This window comes from Mobula birostris, chromosome 17 (assembly GCF_030028105.1).
Source record: "Mobula birostris isolate sMobBir1 chromosome 17, sMobBir1.hap1, whole genome shotgun sequence".
NCBI classification, from domain to species: Eukaryota; Metazoa; Chordata; class Chondrichthyes; order Myliobatiformes; family Myliobatidae; genus Mobula; species Mobula birostris.
In genome coordinates this window covers 3,569,677-3,586,413 of record NC_092386.1, presented here as the reverse complement: position 1 = coordinate 3,586,413, position 16,737 = coordinate 3,569,677, and positions in this window count along the sequence as shown.

Below are 16,737 nucleotides of genomic sequence, written 5' to 3'. Positions count from 1 at the left end.
GGTTCTATTCTCAAAATGTTCCCTTGTTAGTTTAATTGCATTTTCTATTTAAGAAATGCGGCTGAATCGCTTTGATAGATTTTCCCACCATTGCAATTGAATTTGAATATTCAAATATTAATAGTCCTTTCAAAAGCAAAGTCCAGATCATAATTACAAAATATCAACATTTAAACTGGTACGGAAGGTTAATTTCAAACTCTAGATATCTACATCCGACATTTACTTGATGCGTTTGACGATGTATTTCTGATTCAGGCTGAGTCAAACACCAGCTGTATTGGGGGGGAGTGGGCGGGGGGGGGGGGAAGATTGACGAACATATTTACTTTAAAGATAGTCCATTTCTTGGAAAAAGTCGTAGTCCAATCAAATATTTTAACACCACGTGAAGCCAGGCTCTGTACCAGAGGATAGCAAACATGGCGGCCTTGAAAGGATTTTAGATGCATCTGAAAACAATATTTTCTTCTGACCAATTTCGGTATTTATACGTGAAGCAAAAAAAAACAAAATTGAATCATCTTGGAGACAAATCCGTACTTTAATTTCTGTAGTCAAGATTTTTTTAAAAACTGTGATTTTTACGGAATATGGCCTGGTACCTAGATTGTACTCTCATATCTTGGAAGTTGTCCTTTAACTACTTATCTTGGTGATAGTTAGCTGACCTTAAGTACCACGACGTCTCCTTTCTATCAAAATTCTGAAAATTTTGGACGTAAACACTTTTCCCACACACTACAATTTCCATATTTAAATACCCCCTTGGTCCTTTCCTATTGAAATATATCCTTTTTTTGCAAGTGATTTAATTTTTAATTTCAAATCATTTCACTGAGAAGGATTTAACATGCTGTGACATCGTGACTTTTAACCATTGCCTCCGCAGCACGGTTAACATGAGAGAATGGGTTGGTATCATGCGTTAGGAATGAATTCTAAGGCCTGAATGAAGGAGGGATGTTTCACAAATTAATCCAAAAGTCTACTCATTTTAAAGGGTGGTTTGGAAGTGGGATGGGGCAGCGGCTGGAGCAATAAGATATCCCGAGCACAGCAAGTGAAATTGAAAAGCTGGTCTTTATTTTTATTTGGGTGGGGGTGTAACTGTGTTGGGGGAGGGAATCTGGTGGTAGACGAAGGAGGTGATTTCACTATCAATGCATAAAGTAACCTGGAAATGAGTATAACTATTAAATACAGGATGAGCTTATGTATTCAACTATGTTAGTGTACTTTTAATAAAATATTAAACCAGCCGTGTATTGTTCTTATAATAAATGATGTTCATTTTGCAAATACGGTTTATTCTTTCAGAAGAAACGTTTCACTTGTTATTATTTAAAATTCGGAAAGTACATTCTGTCAAATTATAGAGCTGTTGGACGAAGTAGTCACTGGGTTTCTATCGTTATCCCATCCCATCCTTTCCCACTTAATTATCATAACTATTAATTCCTAATCTCAGTTTATCCGAATTCTCTTTTTAAATACCTCGTCTTATCTTTCCCACTATTAGGACAATACTTTCCAAAAGAGCCCATCGTCTCCGAATTCTTAAGCATAGGCTCCTGAAGCATTCCGAAAACATCTCTTTCCCCTCTTTCCCCACTTTGCCTGGACTTTCACACCGAATTTATCTTGAAGACTCAATTGTCTTCTCTTCTCCACTATTTAAGCGTCCTTTAACCACTTACGTTTTTGATTTTTTCCGAGGTTTTGCTTTGAAACTTTAAAATTAATATCAGTACATCATCCGTCGCTTCCCCTCCATTCCACAACCGCATTTTTATTTTGGACTGATTTCGGTCTCTCAAATGGATTATCCAGTGTTTTCAGGTGTACTCTTAGTTGGAGTTTGTTTAAAAAAACAAAAAAAAACTTATGTCCCCAAGGGAGTTAACTATGTAGAGATTGCCTGTTGTGTGGCCCATTTCTCTTAAATATATCTTTATTATACTTCCAGATGAGCGAAATTAATTTATTTCCAGTCCACCTGCCCACTTTCACTGCCTAACTTTTCCACTTCTCTTATGCCGTCCCAGCACGCTTTTAAGAAATAACAAATTAAAACGATATTTGATCGGCCTGATTTTAATCTATAGAGCGAATCCCATGGTGTTATATTCAATATGATTTTAGAGAAAACAAGGGTATGGGACTAATCCTGAAAAGTAGTTTGTTTTTAAAACACTCAATTGGGCGTCCCCCGCCTCCATCGTGGTTGTCGAAAAGAATGTGGTTTAATTTTACAGGCAAATTGGAAAACTACGTTTACCTTCCAAGTTCTCGCACTTTCGAACCAAGTATTTCCCTAAAGCAAATCTAGTTACCTCCACACACGAAGCTAGAGCTCGTTCAGTTCTTGCACTGATTATCTGGTGTCCATTGTAATTGAGTGACATTTGGAATTAATGGCAAAAATGTGGGCGAGGGTGTGGAAACTAATAAACCTGCTTTTTTTTTTAAATAGCGGCTTGTTCTGGATACATGGCGTCTCCGTGTCTTCCACTTAGAGAGCCAATAGTTTTATTCCTAAATGAGTTAAAGACCCATTTACCGATGTCGTGTTCTATTCATCAACCGGCAAGTCGAGAGTCTTACATGAAACTATTTGTTTGCGTATATAACCAGCTGGGCGCAATTTCACGTCTGAGATATCCATCTGAAAGCGACTCTCATTTATTACAGCCACTTGTCAGGAAAACGTTTCAAACTCCACATCGAGGAATCCGAGCTCCAGTGTTCACCCTCTCTATAAACGAAGAAAAAAAAATCACCCTCAAAAAGTTCACATCACGCACTTCACTATCTTCATAAGGGAGAGCACAACCCAGATTCCTGCCGTGTCAACCATGAGGAACTCTATTACACCATTAGCGGCCTGTTCTCTCAATAAAGGGAGAGAGAATAGCTACTTATTTAACTGAAAAAAATAACAAAATTGTTGTCCGTGGGAAGGAAGGCCGCTTACTTTGCAAATAGTGAAAAGTTAGTACTCAGTACAAAAAAACAGTGAAATTGTGGATTATTAATAGCCGACGACTCGTGTTAGATTAATAACCCTCAATACTTCTGCGTTAATAATCATTAATCCATTTGATCACATTCTTCAGAAGTACACACATATGGCATGGCATCATACCAATAGGGCATGCATCTCAGGCGAGAAGAGGGTAATTTCAAAGGACATGTGAGGGGCAAAGATTTTACAAAGAGAGAGTGGCGGGTACTCTCCCCAGGGTGGTGGAGGAGTTGAACCTTTTGTATATTTACGAGACTCTTAGAATGAATGTGAGGTAAATGGAAGGATATGGGTATTCTGTAGGCAGAGGAGATTAATTAGGTTGCCTGCTTGATTACTGATTTACTTTAACTGGCATCACATTGTGGGCCGAAGGGCCTGTTCTTGTTCTATGTTCTAATAAGACTAAAGGTTACACTCTAGAAACGTTTATCTTGCAAATAAAAGTCTGTGTGTCTGTTTGCCTGTTGAGGAGGGTGATGTAAAGGGTAGGATACGATAAAGTTGGAGTAACACTTGTTAATTTGCTTTGTCAACAATATTGCTGGATTACAGACATATTTTCTTCATTTATCGATTCATAAAACAGGTTCATATAATCGTTCTGTACGTGACGAGTGGGTCTAATTTTTAAAAGAAAGGGTTTGGAGTAAAATAAAACAAAATATTGTGACTTTCTCTCTCTCTCTCTCTCACACACACACACACACACACACACACACACACACACACACACACACACACACACACACACACACACACACACACACACACACACACACTCACACACACACATACACTCGTCTGCCCCAGCTCTCCTAGCCCAGCCGCCACGATCAAGACACTTCACGGCCCCTCCACCCGCACATATCCACTCTGTTCCCTCAAAAGACCAAATACAGGTCAGGTATCAAGCTCAAGATAGTTACCCGGCGAGATGACGGCTGCATAATTGTCAATGTACATGCCTCGAATCTCAGATCGAGCCGCGGCGGTGGATTAAAAATCGGGATGTTATGCCGCTATTAAGCAGCCCATTCGCAAAGGAGTGATTTTTTAAAATAGAGAAGTACGTTCTGTAAGGGAGCTGTTTGTTTTGATTTAGGAAGACTTCTGCAGCGTATAACGTTCAAGGGTGATAATATCATTGCTTGGCGGGATAAAACATTGCCCAAACCATTGAGTCAGGTATCGATTCCCCCCCCCCCCCAGCCTCCCCCAACATACACATACACTCAGTTTACATGGCAAAGCCACGTTAACGTTCATTGACAACTAACAGAGTTATATATCTACGTCCTGGCTATTTGCTCTCGCAGTTTGTCTTTATTATCTTCTTTCTCCCTCCCTCTCTCTCTCTCTCTCTCTCTCTCTCCTCTCTCTCTCCATCTATCTATCTATCTACCTCTATCCCTCTCTCTTCTTTTATCTCTCTTACTCTCTCTCCCCCTCACTCTATCTCTCCTCCCTCTAGCTCTCACTCACTCACTCTCTCTCCCCTCTCTCTCCTTCCTCTCTCTTACTCTCTCTCTCCATCCTCTTTCTAACTCTCTCTAACTCTCTCTCCCCCCTCTCCCTCTCCCCCTCTCTCTCCCTCTCTCATTCTCTCTCTCTCTCTGTGCTGCAGCTCAGATTTCCACACGTGTTGCAAACAGCGTTTTATGGTAGAAACAGCAATCGATCCGGTTTGGCGAAGAGCGCAGCGGCGTCGTTGAGCCGCTCAGGGCACACGTTCCGTGAGCCTTACATGATATTTCACCCGGATTTGTCCTTTTGCAGTTTCTACCTTAATGATCACACGTTAAGTGAATAGAAATGGATAAAGCAATCAGACACTTTTCTTTGGCATCAAGCATTAAATTGTGGTTTCACACGCCGTGTGACGCTGTCCACTTCTTCAGCTGTCATCATTTCGTCTGAGTTTCCCCGCATTTGATTTCCTATTAATAACCGCACTCATTACATAAGAACGAAGTCATTACTCGCCAAGTCAGCAGCGATGTGCCGAGTCTGGGAAAGCATTCCATATTTTACTGTTGCGCACAATCGGTATCACCGCATGCTTTGTAATGCCCTAATCCATTTTAACTGTTGCATGTCCTTTCAAAATAAACTTGGAGCGATAAACCAATCAACAAATAATTGAAGCAAGATTCTTGTAGCTTTCCAATACACATTTTGCAGCGTGTTGTGAAAAGGCGGCTATTATTGGATAATACGTTTAAAACAGTGCCTCTCATCTCTCAGCCTCCCAAGTTTTGGTTTTTGCTCTAAGCCTTGTTCCTCGCTTGCTTTGTTCTATTAAAATATGCATGTCGCTCAGGAATGCAAGTCACGAGTCCCAAACTTCGTGTCCAACCTCCCACATGAAATGATCCTTTTATAAGGATCTCGATATGTCTCAATCTGCACTTAACTCGGAGCCTTTGGGTTTGGAGCCCTAAGTCCCTTCTCAAAAAAAAACACTGCACCGAGATTCCATCCAAAACACCAGGCTTTCTTTTCCACAGGGAAGAAATCTAGCACACTTAATTAAAGAAGGCAGCGGCCAGAGGGGGATGACAACAAAAAGTAAGACCTTCATTTCTATTGAGATTGGACTTAGGTTGTCATTAAGTGTAAGTTTATCAACACGTGGCGCGTACATCTCAGTACAGTAATATTTATGTGCGTGCATGTGTGTGTGTGTGCGCGCGCGCGCGCGCTTGCGGGTGTGTGTGTGTGTGTGTGTGTGTGTGTGTGTGTGTGTGTGTGTGTGTGTTTGTGTGTTTGTGTGTACGCGCGGCAAAGAAACACAGACGAAGTTGGAAGCAAAGTGAGCAAGAATTTACAACAGGCACGGTTGTGGAATAAGGCTCTCGAAAACAACAGGAAACATTTTTTGAACAGCGTGAGTCGCTACAAGTAAGAGTTCGAGAAGGGTGCCAATTAAAAATGGAAATTAAGATGAGAAGAGAAGAAGATGTGAGGTCGGGTAGGTGGCAGAGAGAGAGGGAGAGGGAGGGGGTGATTAGTGGGGGCAAAATGACTCGTTGTGGTCCTAGGGTTGACGGAATTGGCGCAGCAAGTAGAAACATAGAGATGATAGGCGAAGGAAGAGTGGAGAGTCTTGACTTGAAGTTCAAACAGACACATGAGATGCTTTCGGTTGCAATGTCACTGCAGCCTCAGTAGTGTGGTGAAGCAGTGAAACCTTCAACAGTGAGTAGGGACGTCAGGAGATTCCTTCTGATACACACTCTGATCTCAGTGACGTCAATACATTTTAAAGACATCCTCTGCAGTGCACAAACCGTATATATGGACATACTTTCTTCGCTAAATGTGTAAAAAGCCCTCCAACCCATGTAGGCCACAACACCCGTGAGCGCAGGAGATTTTCCTCGGAGAAGGTTGGCATTGTTCCATGATACAACGATGGGGCACATTCCCTTCCTTTTACTGCACTCACATGTGAAATGAGTGCGGAAGGTTGCAGGTTCTGCTAACACCTGGTCTTGTTTCAGAAGTGTCGGGACGATTTGAGTACACAGCAGCAAGTCCGCGATTTTGACGATATGATCAACTATGTCTTTAAATGTTATTTTGAAACATTCTGTCGCAATTATACACCATGCTGAGACCAATTTTATCAGTGGCTTGTTTTAACGCAGACGTATTGAGAAGTCGCTGGCGCTCGCATCTAATAACGGTCTCTCGCTCCCTCTATAGATTATTATATACACACAAGTAACCCGAACACTAGCCTGTCACTACAGCAATCGAATTAAAATACAACATGTTTAACTGCGTACATAATCTTAGATTGCATTATATACCTAAGCTAACCAGTAGAGGATTGCGTTTAGAAATAATTTTCCACGTACGTTTTTGATTAGGGCGAAAGGACTTTTTAAAAAATAAACTTCTGAACCTTTTAATCCTTTTCCCAGAGGTAAATATAAAATTCATACACGCTTCTTTGACTCGTCTCAATGACACTCCTTTTTCTCTTCGGTTTAATAAATCTAAGTAACAATCATTTAGCAAACAACATGAGCGGACTGGAACATTTTCAGCGTAATTCATGTATCTAAGTCACTGAATGAAATGTATGAAAAAGCATCGCATCTGCCTTCTTGCGGTGACATGTGCGAGGTAGGTCTGTTGTAAATGCTGAATCGCTGTAAAGAGAAGGAGAAATTGATGAACTGGTACGCATTTGCTTTGAATATTCGGGACAGTTTTATGAGATAAAGCTGAAACCATTCATATGGTCCTTTTTAAAGAATTAATATAGCATAAACACGGCGCCTCAGCCCCCCACCCCCCAAATAAACACCAGCATTGGATCCACAACAGAGATAAAGAGAGATTTGTTTAAAGTATAAACTGCACCACAACCTGGAAACGTTCTAATGTGAATTTACTTTAATTTAATTGCACATCAGGACAGACAGGCGTGGAGCTGTGTGAATGATGTTGTGGTTAATATTCTTCTAATTTAGAATTTATTTACCTAATTTCTCAGCACGACTCCTATTTTTCTTCATAATGGATGGCTGGAGTGTTTTGTTGGATTTTTTTCCCGTCTTCACGTTTTAGCTGCGGTGTTACAGATTGAACGTGGAGCCAGCAATACATCATGATATAATCAGGCTCCCTCCCCCTTGTGAAGGGGAGACGCGGACTCTTACTAATTCCCCAATATGTCTACAATAAAAGGCATGCAGCCTTTGGTGAATTAGTAGCTTCAATGTTTCGCAGATGTGACACTTAGACCAGAACTTGACCCCTTGATTCCCTCGTAAATAATCCGCTACTAAACGTTCCCGTCAACATACATTTTCCTGTATAACCAAGCAAGTCCGTAAAAAAAACATCGAGAAACTAACAGATAATGACTTCAATAGCATAGTGTAAGCGAAGCGCTTTTTAATATAGATGCGCCAGGTAACGACTCGTTACCGGCCACATTGCTGTTTTTAATAGATTTGGCTGATTGCTGAAATTGCGTCAGCCATATTTAATTTTAATTCATGGAAAGACTTGGTATGGACCGTAGCAGCAACAGTCGATAAAAATCCTACACGCCCGAGACTCGAGCGCTCCGGGGAGGACATCACTGGCTGTTTGCTAGCACTTTGTGGCCTACATACCGTTGCTATGAATACAGGATCACCTCGTCCTCTTGTAAAATGCCAAATCTTTAATCTTTGTGGCATGTTGCCTTAAAACCAGCCCCGGCCGAGGTGTGTTTGGAGTAAGTGCGAGCGAATGCTGTCGTTGTGGCGCGGGGTGGGGGGGGGGGGGAGAGATAGACAGACAAACGGAGTGAGAGAGAAAGAGAGAGAGAGAGAGGGGGGGAGAGAGGTTGAGACAGATAGAGGAGAGTGAGGAAAGACAGAGAGACAGACAGACAGACAGACAGACAGAGGAGAGACAGACAGAGAGAAACAGAGAGAGAGGGAAGCGAGAGGGGGAAGAGGGGGAGAGAGGTTGAGACAGATAGAAGAGAGTGAGGAAAGACAGACAGACAGACAGACAGAGACAGACAGAGAGAAACAGAGAGAGAGAGAGAGGAAGAGAGAGGGGGAAGAGGGGGAGAGAGGTTGAGACAGATAGAGGAGAGTGAGGAAAGACAGACAGACAGACAGACAGAGGAGAGACAGACAGAGAGAAACAGACAGACAGAGACACAGAGAGAGAGAGAGAGAGAGAGAGAGAGAGAGAGAGAGAGAGAGAGTAGGACTAGCCCTTTCCTGAGTGACACGACCTCTCTGTTCAAAGGCCAAGCAAGAAATAAACGCTCCTAATCTGAATGGGGCATTTTTTTCGCAGGTTTGAAATCCTTTCTTTTGAAATAGGATAAATTTCGAGTCAAAAAGCGATCTTTCTTACTCAACATCGGGGCATTTGGGGAGGAGGATTAGGAACATGGACGTCAGTTCGTTTTGCATTTTTATGAAAATTAATTCTGTGTACGTTGACAAAATCATTAAAATTATGTTAGCAGACATCACGTGGGGTTTGAGCAGATAGGCTGGACACAGGGTGGACAGAGACAGCAGGGGTATGCACGCTTTAAGACAGGGGGTCTTTATTAAGTTGGAGCATTTAAAGAAAGAAAAACGAATATCTTACAAAGCTGCCACTATAGTACTGACAACAAAACCTGTCAGATCTTCATGAGACACTGTCCTTATGTGAACACCTTTCAAGGCACTATTTGGACAAGTCTTTGTGAATACTCACTTTCTGAAAAGGGAAGCCTAAGTACAAAGGCAAAGGGAGCTACCAAAATTCTCTCAAACTAAAGTTTATAGGAAAGTTTCTTTCACAGTTTAACCAGCCTTTATGTTATCGCGGTTATTTAACTTCAGAGCTATACTTCCGCGTAGCCTACTTTGGTTTGATTACGGTTCACATATCTCAAATACCCTTTCCGCGGAAAAAGATAAAAAAGGAAAAAAATCTGACGTTTCGGTGATTATTCTTTTCTATTCACCCAGGCGGTTGAACTCGGCTTACAAATTGTTGCTCTTCGGATTATACATTAACGTCCCTCGAACGCTGCACGTGATTTCTGTGTGAAAATTTAACTCACGCTTTCCATAACATTATAAAGACAGCACACGGTACAAAGGACAGTTTAATAAGCTATCACTGAACAGAGGGGATGAGGTGGCTTTAATAAGAAACACGAGGAGGAGGGGGATTTAATCACTCAGGTGAAGTTCAGTTTTACGAAGCACATGAAAGTAAGTTTGAAATCCCCTGCGTTCAGCACCACGTAGATGTGGTAAGTGGGGATGTTTGATGTATAGACAGTATTAAGGTAAGACGTAGTGTCACAATGCATTCTCCCTAGCCGTCTGCAATTATACACCGCAAGACTGTACAGTTGATGCTTGTACCCTCAATTTAAACAATATTTTTATTCATCTCCTGCTGAATATTTAATTTACAGATTGCCTAATATGGAACTGCAAATATTAGAGCGCCGGCAGCGTGGAATTATCGCCACTTACTAAAAAGAAACATTCCGACAGGCGTTAAGCAGTCTCTTTATATTGTTTGTAATTGATCTCACTTTTTGTTTCGCCTTTTTTTCGGTGTCATTCTTCGCTCACTTACCAACAATATTCCAAACACCAATAAACTAAGGGGAGAATCGAACAATTTATGCTCAGTTGTGGAAAAATAATGGGAGCTGTACTACCAACTAATCATTAGAAGAATATTTGCTGACGTCCTCATGAACCGGAGCTGAACGCCGCTGGCATTTATGCTCCTCACTTCTTAATGCTGTAAATCGATGATAATCCTCACCCTGCATTCACCGTTGTATATAAAAAAAATGCATTCACCGTTGTCTTAAAAAAAGACATCGAGGGTACAGCGACATCGATATCGTATCTCACGTAAACCGTTAACCGATTTTGAAATCTGATTCTTCACAATTTTAAAGCAAGACATTTTAATTTAGTGAGCTATTCCTCGTGATGAAAGATACCGTCAGTGACGCCACAAAAATAGAGCAATTTGATCAATATTCTGTCTGGTATAAACCTTGGCTATCTTCCCCTCTGCCTTCTGACTTTTGAAATAGGGAGAATGTAATGACTCACTCTAAAAATTCAGAAAAAAAAGATAGCGTTTACATGCATTGGATTCACACATGGGATTTGATGTCGGTATCCAGCCAAATAATAACACAAAATGAACGTGTCTTTCCCTTGGTTAAATAAGAATAACCGCAGTTGCAATATAGCAACTGTGACTATTAGTTTTCTTGGGAGCTTTTTTGAAGTTTGCTTTTGTGAACTTATATTTTCCTTTTCGTTCCTTTGTCCTGTCGCTCCAATTCTCTTTCATATCTGCTAGTCGGCGTTGGCTTTTCTTGCGTTGCCTGGTAATCAATTTATTTCATATAAACTAATAAACAACATATCATATTTTTTTCTGTTTAATGTTCATGGGAATATTATTTCTACTAGGTTAAATAGAAGAGCTACCCAATAAGCTCACATGAAACTTCGTCGTTCCGGTGGCGTAATATTATAACTACTTTAAAAAAAACAACAAAGTAATTATATTAAACCATTCCATCGCAGGCCAGTACAAAAACAGAATAGATACTTCCCCTGTTGAGAGCAAATATTTTACAGGAGTTATAACACTTTGCTACCGGCAACTTCAAGATGAAATCACCATAACTATTTGGAGAGAATGTCCAAATCTCGTTTACCAATGCTTTAGAAAGGGATGAGCTATTTGTTGTTCTCTGCAATCGTTGTGTGTTAGGTGACTCTTTCTTGTATGGTAATTATGGAAATCTAAGCGTCTGGCATTATTTTAATATTAGAAGGGTTTATGCGTAGAAGAGTTCTATTACATTAACGACAAATGGGAGGTCTATAATTTTATATTTTTTCTTTGCTTTCAATAAAGTATTTTTTTCGTGTCACAAAACCGAAACTCCCGAGGTTCTAACTTATCCCACCAAGTAATATAATAAGTTATGGAACATGCGTTGTACTTTATAGAATTGACTAATAATTATGACTCTTAAAAACAATCTACTTAATTTAAGTGTTTTAGATAACAAATGAATACTTAAGTGTTGTTTTTATTGAGACCGTGAGTCCCTTTTTACCGAAATGGTCAACAATGGAGCAATTTTAGTCTTTCTTTAAGTGGTTTCAATGAAATCAGCATCGAATCGCTTTGCTGTTACCTCCGCTGCATCTTATCTTTTCTTCCACCACTGTTGTGAGCAAAGTGAACAAGCTAACTGAATTAATATTGTAATATGACAAATGTTATTCTTTTGCCTGATGAATTAGTCACCAGGCAATTTCCGTGGTACAGACGTTAAAATCGACATGTCGTCTATGTAATATTATATTTGCACGATCTATATTTTTATAAAGTGAATTCACGAAGGTTGATTAAACGGTAGTTCAGCTTTCAGCTTTTTTGTTGCGGGTTTTGTTATTATATGTATTAATTTCAAATAAGGTCATCTTGTGTTTTAGAATCGAAGGTTCGAAATGAAATCGGAGAAATGACCGCACAGTAATTTGGATAGTTGTGAATAGTTTGGCATTTACTAAATATATCCATGATACAAGGTAACCCTGTAGAGAGAAGGATAGATTTTAACATAAGCTCAGCACCTTGCATAAATGCGTATTTCGTACGCAGCTTGAAGATCGACTTCAAATGTCAGATCGACTTTTCCAAATAATTTATTTTAAATAATTTTCAGCAGTTTGATATTTTTACATACTCATCGTATTAATTAATTTTCATGCATCTTTTACATAGTTAGCCCACTGTCCAACTCTGCTGTACTGTAATCTTCGAGGTCTTAATTCTCAACAGTTTGAAGACATCCTGCCCGGCGCTGATCTGTCATTGCATATTTTGTGGGCTAGGTGGCGCTAGATTTCGAGAACCGAGTATCAACGGCAGGAGAAGGTGTAAACATTGTTTTATACTGTTTCACTGTAAGATTTATTTTAAACACATTCACACACATACACAGCCGTCCAGGTGTTTTTGACTTTGATGCAATCACACATCCCGGTCCGCTATATTCCGTTTGATTACCCTCCGCCCCTTTTTACCGCAGTCACTACCAAATACACAGATCGCAGCCAATATTGCTCAATAATTATTACGTTATATTAGATTTCACACTAAAAAAAAGAAGCTGTAGCTGTAGGCACTACAGACTTTATTGGCATATCAGATTTACCACAGCCAAAATATCCTGAACAATAAATGTACTTGTTTATGGTAAATTTTATATCCATGAACATAAAATGCAATAGGAATGGAAATTTGTAAGTGCTTCAAATAAATTGTATTAATCGCCCAAAATATTTGTCTTGCAATTTTACACTTAAAATCTCAAACAACTTGCGACTTATTCAACCAAAGCTCTGCAGCTATGTCCCGTTTGAAACCGAGAAGGTCAATTATTGAGTTTAGTGGCGAGCTTTGTATAATTTTTGATTAATACTGGAACTTCCCCGAGTAAGTGCGAAATACTCCCCCTCCCTTGCATTTAATAAACATGGGAGTTGTTTTCATGCAGAAATGCATCAGATTTTGATACAAAAATGCCGGGGGGGGGGGTGAAAGAACTAATTGTATTTATCGATCAGACAGAAAAATTCGATTTGCAATATCAAATGAAGCTTTGACTAAAGATCGCAGAATTAGTCTTTCCATGTCAGATGTCCCTTTGAACCCTGTATAAGAAGAACAAGCGAATTAACAGCAATGAGTTTCGGTTCGAAGTAAATGCAAAGCATTTCCATGGCGGGCAAGTAACGTTCATTCACACTAGTGTCGAGTGATTTAACTAACGAACAACTATCTGATCACAGTTCTTACGCAGAATGTAATCATAATTCGAAATTAATAAAAACTAATAACACATTTTATATGAATATTAGTTATAAATCAACTACAATTTCATACACTTTAAACAAATTGGCCGCGATATAAAACGTATTTTAAACTTTTTCAAGGAATTTACAATCAGTCTAAGTTTCAAACTATTTACTCAGTTTGTTCCAATGAGCTTGATAACAGAGATAAGCATTTTGTGCATCAATTTGTCAAATGTTGTTTAAATCCAAAAGGCATGGCTAGTTATTTTAGCAATTCGTGTCCAACTCCCTTTCAATGGGCCGAAACATATTCAGGTACTTCGGTTTTAATCTTCTTTAATCGCCATTTTATATGTCATTCCAAATCTTATATTTAGATTGTGTTAGTTGGCTTGAAAAGGGAAATGGAAGAGAAACCGGCGGCAACTGCGTTGAAAGCCACAGCTGATTGCAGACAGGGCGGTATTAGTAATGTAGTCGCGCCGGGGCGTTAGGCTGGAGTACGGCCGCCTCTGCACCTGCACACGGGGCCTCCTTCCTATCAACAGTAGGGCAGGAAAGTATAGACAATGTTAATTCGATTTATCGGATAATTAAATATTACGTTAAAACGTCAAGGGTTAAAAATTATTATCAGCTATAAAAAGTTATATTTCAAATAGTTTAATCAATATTAGCATAAAATATTTGAGGTTTATTAATTCAATATAGGTGTTTAATCCAATGTGAGACTGAATGACGTTTTTCGTTATTTATCTTGCCAGAGTTCTAACGGCGTCAGCCCTGTTATTATCCACATTATTTTTTTTTTAAGAAACGCAACATAGAAAGTGTAACAGTGGTTACCTTGACCAAGTTTATTTGAAATTTTATCAGCTGCAGTGCGTAATCAACAGCGAATTTAGAGGTATGACTTAGTGGCATGATCAGTTCAAAGAGAAACATATCGATTATGTGCACATATCAGAGGGTTTAGAAAGAATTTGATCTGAAATGGTTTTGAGATAAAGTTGAAGAACTTATTTTTAATTGATGTTATAGTCACAAAATCGAAGTACGAAATTAAATTGTAGAAAAAATATTCTGTTAACGAATGTTTATCGTTCCATTCTATACAATCGTCCGCAAAACGCTATTTATATTCATTTCTAGTTATAACATTATTTATCGGTTTTGAAGTTTATAATGTTTAGAGTAAAATTAAACGTTTCAGAGCTCTAATATCAGTGTTTCTTTTTTTTAAATGAGGGTAATTTTATTTCGAATTTGTGCGTGAATTTTCCGTCTGAGATCAGATGCTAACGTCTTAAGATTGATGTTATCAATTATTAGACCTGAGCTTGTTCCGTTGTCATTACTCGCGTCAAAGAATGGAAGTAAATGTTACGCAACGGGATTATCAGGCGATAACATGCCGTCCCTGTTTCAACCTATCTTGTCCTATTTGATGTGCATTTAACCGAACGGATACTTTTGACACATGAAGAACATGTATCTTTCTTCTACTTTTTAAAGAACAATTCGAATCGACTAGTTTATTTGGAGGTTATTCTGACATAGATGGTGTGGTGAAACTTTCAGTCCTTCCAAGTGCAATCGATGAAAGTCGTATTGCTTCCATACTTTCAGTACTTCTGAAAGCGGATCATATACTTGGTAAATATTTTGGATATGATATTGAGTTCCGTGAAAGCGTCACGGAAGGTTTTTGCCCCATTAAAAAAAATCACAGTTTGCTTCCAATAAATAGAAGTAAGTCCATCTTTCACGTTGACAAATTATCTACACAGAACAAAAACCATTTACGGATGACTTTGAGGGTTTGCAAAGCAAAACGGGCCCAGGTGAAAAGGGCTTAACCAGGTTCACTGGGCACATGACAAGGTTGTCTCCAGCTTGAGCTTCTGAAGGAAGATACGAAGCTAATAAAATGAGGAAAGATTGTCATTTGAAAATGGCTGGCTATCGCTGAGATAACAGAGAAAATGTTTTTATTCATCGCGAAATTAAAGAAATTGATTGTGAAAAGATAAATAACAAAAAGATAAATAAACAGATGTTCACATTACTAAAACCAATGGTTTTTCTACCACATATTGTTTTCTATGGGGCGGCAGTAAAAAAACAAACTGGTCCGAGAAATGTAGAAGTTACAGAATTTCGGAAGACTGGGCGGACATTCTCCAAAATAAGTAATAAACCTAGCTGAAGATTTGTTTGAAATGACTAACTCATGAAATTCAACAGGTCGATATATAGTTAAATATTGTGTAAATATAGTGTTGTTCAATGTATCAAAAACTTAATTTTCTATTGTTTGAACATTATCAAACGGATATTGATGAATATTTTGAATTTCAGGGAAGTAATATGCATTCACAAGTTGAACGAAAACTCTGAATAAAGCATGCTTATGTATGTTTTACTTGAAAAGGCAAGACGTGAAAAATCTAAAATTTGCTGTTGTCATTTTGAACAAGCGTTAAACAAATTTCCAGCAGTTCAGTTGGGCGGAATTGTGATTCAGGAAGAGAAGGGTAAAAGGAGAAATAGATAAAGCCTTTTTTCCCCTTAAAGTTTATGCTTGTTTTAATATTGAATCTTGCTGAGTTACTGTCAGAATCGAGATATTTAGCACTGTCTTGATACGGACGGTGGCTCCAGAGCCTCATCTCCAGGGGACTTTAATTAACAAGCTGTCGGAAAGCCGCAACTCCCATCAAACAGCTCCTTCCCAAAAGCAAATACTCTCACAAATTCCAGCTGTAATTCAAAAGATATTCCATTACTGGACCAAAGAAACTTACTGACGTTTAAGTTTTCTTCTGAAACTATTAAAAATCTACTAATAAACTCTAATAATTTTTTAGAATTAAAATTCTTATTAAAGACTGCTCACATTTGAACAGCATTAAATTACAATCAGCATAAATGTTTTTGGAAAATGTAGGGAAGATTAGATATCCCACAAAGACCAGTAATATCAGGAAAAGGGGATAATTTACGTCACATCGATGTTATTATCAACAAAGCCTTAAATTTTAAAATATAATAGGCTGCAAAACACTAATAGATAGAGAATAGTGGGGAAAATTTCATGTTAAGATTTTTTAAAATTGGAATTAAACCGCTGAAATAAAATAAATCAAACAAAAATATTTCACAAGAGTACTACAAGAGTATGTTTACTCTTTAAGTATATTTTATAATTACATCTTACCTATCTTTGTGGAAACTTGACTAATTTATGACTATGTTGCAATGCGCTGTCCATGGTGCTAATCACTGCGTCTTTGTGGCCGTTAACATGGCTGGAAATTT